A 5,498-nucleotide genomic window follows, 5' to 3' on the forward strand; every position below is an offset into this window, starting at 1 on the left:
CCCTCTCCTCACAGAGGCCCCTCCAGCCCCCGCCGTCAGCGCCTGGGCACCTGCGCCCCCCGTATATCTACCCCTCACCTCTGTGAAACACATATTTAAGAATTATCATTAAAATATACATTCATCACACAATCTGCACAAACTTCACTTATATCAATAAAAAGAGTTCCCCTCATCCATCAAACTAATATCATCACTGCGCTGACAAAGGTAGACAGTACACACACTCCACCCCTTGTCTCTTCATCACATTACAACAAAAAAAAATTCCACACAAATATCCCACTTTCTGGCAATGTCCAGACCAAGGTTTGCCTGTTACCTCTCTGAATTATTAGCCTTATCTGGCATTCCTCCAGAGCCCACATGTGGCACCAGAAAGGACTGTGGTGGGTTAACCTCCTCTCTTCTCACAGCAGCCCCCCCACTGCCAAAACCCTGCCATGTAAATCCAGTGCAAATACCCTTTCTCTTTTTGTGTCATCTAGAAATTTAATGAAAAACAATTTCATGTCTTCTCTCATTTCAGTGATAAACCTACTAAAAATCATTAGCCACGTACATATTAACTAGATTCCTTTGTACCCTTTATTCTCATTCTTCATTTTTAACCATCCTCTCAGCTTAATGACAAATGCATGTTGTATTCATAGCTGCTCATTTCTCCTAGATAATTAATAAATTTATTTAAAACTTCCAAATCACACATCAGTTTTGTGACAAGCAGCAGTTAATCATCTTTCTAGAACTCCAATACCTTTTCTCATAAACCTTTGACTGTATTCCCTCAGACAGTTTTTGTCTGACATGATAACATTTGATACAGATGATTTGAATTACTGTGGATAAGAAAATACAGTACCAAAAGCTATGCTAAAGCATAGGGCTATATTTTAACTGGCAGACTTAAGAGCTTGAAACTCTGTGCAAAAACCCTCTCTGGCCCAGTAAGTATGGACAGAAGAGCAAAGAATGGTTTTTTACCCCCCCCCCCCCCCAATTTTTTCACCTTCCTATGCTTAGGAGAACTTAATTTTCACAGAGGTTTCACAGAAACTGTGTTTGAGGTAGCGGAGACTGCGTAGTGTCCATAGCAAACACTCCCTCCCTCCTACAATGGAGGCTCTAACTTAGGGACACAGCATCCTTGCCTGAATACGTTAATAACCAGCAGCATTGTCACTGTTAAAATAATAAATGTATGGCAAAAGGAAACCAGGAAGAGGTTGAATGTTCCCGACACCTAGTCTGGTATCTGATGAAAAATGATCTGTAGGGTTTTGTCCAGGAATTTGCAGCAATGCAGCCTTTGACTGCACCAATAGGTGTCCATCCTTCCTTTCCCTCATTGGAAGAATCTTCTCTTATCCTGTTGCTACGTCAATGTTTTTATTGCTGTGACAACCCTATGACCCTATATGCCACCCCTATGATTCAGGAAGGATTTGCAATCCCAGTGTAGAGTCTCCTTGAAGTTTATCTTTTTCAACAAAATAAGGAAGTACCATTTTTCTCCATTATGAGTCTTTGTGCCAGCTGAATTGCAGAGACTAGGAAAGAAGTTGTCTCTTGGTATGAAAACATTAGCCAAATCATCAGGCAAGGTTCATTTCTCTAATTCTGTTGGTCAGTGCCAGGCTAGAATGTGGTACTGTACATTTAAGGATACGATAATAAAGAACAGTGTCCTTTCCATTTTGTTTATATGAAGATAGAAAATGTTTTCATAGTATGGAGAGTAGCTATCATCTGTTCCATGTCGGATTAGGTAATCTTTCCTATATAAGGATATCTACCCGAGTAACTGCTTGTTCTATACATTTCTGAGTTTTCAAAGGAAACACATGTTCACTGTTATTGTCATCAGAACAAGTTTTAAAAGGATTTTTAAAACCTTTGGGGTTTCTTCTGTAATCATAACTAAAGTTAATACTCTTTGAAATAAAATACACTATTTAAAAAGAGAATGGGATATTATTATTCCAATAGTGGGAAATACAATACTCATTAATAAGATTTTATGTCTTGAATGTCTCTTTCTCACATGCACACTTACTGTAAATGTGGATCAGAATAACTTCATACTGTATTCTGAAAGGTATTTTAAGAAAATAAAGGTAGCATGGTATTTTAATTTCAGAAGTGTTGCTTTTCCTTAGTTCTGATCCATATATTATAACTTGAAAATTACACTGAAAAAGAAGTAAAGCTATTTATTGTAGAGATATTTAATATAGGCAGTAGATTCAAAGTAATACTAAAAGTAAAAAAAGTAATTGGTAAATTTAAAGCTTTAAAACTGGAGTAAGTAAATGAGACTGACAGCCTCATTTCACCAGACTCACGATGCAGTTTCTTATGTTTCACTGACTTCAAATTAAAGTTAATAGACAATTTAAGTGAAAAGAAAGGGCATTTAAGCCTAGATGCATACCTCTAAGTCTTTGATGATGAGTTTGATGATGGGACAGGCTTGAGAGGTGGGCCTGTGTGAGCCTTATGAAGTTCAACAAGGCCAAGTATAAGGTCCTGCACGTGGGTTAGGGCAATCCCAAGAACAAATACAGGCTGGGTGGAGAATGGATTGAGAGCAGCTGTGAGGAGGAGGACTTGGGGGTTTTGGTTGGGGAGAAGCTCAACACAACCCGGCCATGGGTGCTAACAGCCCAGAAAGCCGACAGTGCCCTGGGCTGCATCCAAAGCAGGGTGACCAGCAGGTTGAGGGAGGGGATTCTGCCCCTCTGCTCCGCTCTGGTGAGATCCCCCCTGCAGTACTGCCTTCAGCTCGGGGGTCCTCAGCACAAGAAGGACATGGACCTGTTGGAGCGAGTCCAGAGGAGGCCACGAAGATGATCTGAGGGCTGGAGCACCTCTGCTGTGAGGACAGGCTGAGAGAGTTGGGGTTGTTCAGCCTGGAGAAGAGAAGGCTCTGGGCAGACCTTAGAGCAGCCTGCCAGTAACTAAAAGGGCCTGCAAGAAAGCTGGGCATGGAGTGATAGGACAAAGGGCAATGGCTTTAAAATGAAAGAGGGAAGATTTATATCAGACATTAGGAAGAAATTCTTTATGGTGACAGTGGTGAGGCAGTGGCCCAGGTTGCCCAGAGAAGCTGTGGCTGCCCCATCCCTGGGAGTGTTCAAGGCCAGGTTGGATGGGGCTGTGAGCAACCTGGTCTGGTTGGAGGTGTCCCTGCACATAGCAGGGGGGTTGGAACTAGGTGATCCTGAAGGTCCCTTCCAACCAAATCATTCTATGATTCTAATCTTCCTCCACAGGAACCTTCAGAAAGAGACGCAATCTTCAGAGCTCTCCATGAGTTACCGAGTACAGAAAAAGAACAGGCTTTTATCTCAGGTAGCCTATAGTACATAGTATAAAGGTGAACTTGATCCTGCCCATTTAGTCAGTTAAGGAACAGTCTAATTTAAAGAGCAGCTTTCATGGATCTTCAGGAAAGTTGCTAAACCTTTTGTTTTTCTTACTTACCCTCCTACTTAATGAGCAGAATAATAATTTTGTCCTTTGTTTCAAAAATACACATGGAGGAAACATCAACTCCTATATGAAGAAACTCCTGTGCTCGGGTGTAACCACTTGACAGTCAAGAGGGCTCTGTGCAGGTGGCTGCCCTGAAAACATGAAAATTAAAGACCTAGGATCTGATATTACAAGATATTAGGGAAAAGGATACTCTCTTATCCTAAATTAGATTTGTAATAATATTATCTTGGTCTGTTTCAGGGTATGTATTTGCCAATGTAATACCAGTAACAATAAAAAAAGATATCTGTGTTTTTAGCATGACTTTCTTCAATTTCTATATTGAGAAATTGTAAGGAAAAAAAATCTTAACTGTACTGCAAATAAAAAAAATGACAGCTTTGCTTTTTTCCTGTGAAAAAGAATGGTTTCCCATTTTGATTTGTGTATTTATAATGAAGGTCAGAACTCTTCCACTGAGGCACGTTTTAGAAATGAACAAACTCAAGTCTCTCGCGGATTTTTGTGCCATATTATTTTTGCACTCTGAATCAAATTCTAATTTTATTTACTTGGGGTTTTATATTTCAGCCAACAGTATTAATTTTTATTCCTTAGTTCTTTTCAATTTTTAAGTCTCCAGATTTTTTTTCATAATAATATTTCCAACCACTTTACTTTTAATTATATTTCCAGTTTTAACTACACATCATTTCACTTAGGTCAACTTTCTTTTACATTTCAGATTCCTTTGAAGGGCCTTTAGTTCTGAAGTAAATCTGCCTCTTTTTATTTCCTCCTTCCCTTGTAAATTCTGCTCAATTTATTCTAGCCAGTCTGGTTTTGATTTATGTTTCATTTATTTACATTTCATTATTTTCACCTTTTAAACTTTTTTTTCTCAGTGATTTCTCGTTTTCCAATTCTTTTCAACTGCTTTGAAGAACCTCCCCCACACCTATTAAAAAAACTTGGGTTTTATTGTATTAGCTTTTTTTACCCATGCTGGAAGAAGTCTTCCTTCAAATATCATTTTATCATTTTTTAACATACTTCATTTTGTTTTCAGCTTCTTTGCCCAGTACTTTTGAAAACAGTTGAAAATTGATGCTCTTTAAAACATGGCTTGTGATTTTCATATTACGTTTAGCACCTAAGATAGCTAGCTTTTCTGTAACTAACACTTTAAAATAGTTTAGGATTTTATTGACACTTCATTTTAAAAAGAAAAAAGAGAGGGTGGGAACATATCAGTCTCAGTCTGGCATGTTTCTTCTTACCATTTTACTGTGTTAAAAATGAAAAAGGAAATGAGAATCTGTTTTGGTCTGTATTAAGATTGGCCTCAACATGGAAAGAGAAAAAAGGCCTTGTTATGAAGGTAGAGGACTGATAAAAATCATGATGGAATATTGAAAATAACATTAAAGTCAACATTTTGGCTCTAGTACTTTTTTTTCAAGCTGTTAAAAATGAGACAAAGAAGTAACCTTGTTCTCTGTTACATTTCACACTTTTTGGGAAAGTCCTCTTGACAGACAAAAGTCTTATTTCATATTTCTGTTTTCTAAATCTATTTTCTATTTCAAGACTGCATTTTATTAACCATTTCTGAAGCTTAATAAGCTTTTCTTCTACACGTGCTACAATACTATATTTCCTTTTAGATTTCAGTTTCACATCATTTGAAAAGGGAATGACTTTTTAAATTGAACCTGGCAATGCAATGGTGAATAGACATTGTGAAACATGGGACAGGGAGCAGTGTTCAAAGGAAAGATTCCCATTTATTTTACAGGACATTAAACTGATCCCTGCTTTTGTTAGATTATAATTACACAATGACATCTGGAGTACTCAATGACTTTCACAGGAAATTCCTGTTGTCCTCTGTATTCTGTTTTGTTATTCAACTTGTTTTGTAATGCCAGAATATATCTCTCTCTGGTGAAAAACAGGTGGATTATTTAAGTGTTTTGATCTTTAATCTTTATTGGCATGACAAAGTTGGTGCACAG

Source organism: Cariama cristata, unplaced genomic scaffold, assembly GCF_000690535.1.
Source record: "Cariama cristata isolate BGI_N322 unplaced genomic scaffold, ASM69053v1 scaffold8748, whole genome shotgun sequence".
Classification (NCBI taxonomy): Eukaryota; Metazoa; Chordata; class Aves; order Cariamiformes; family Cariamidae; genus Cariama; species Cariama cristata.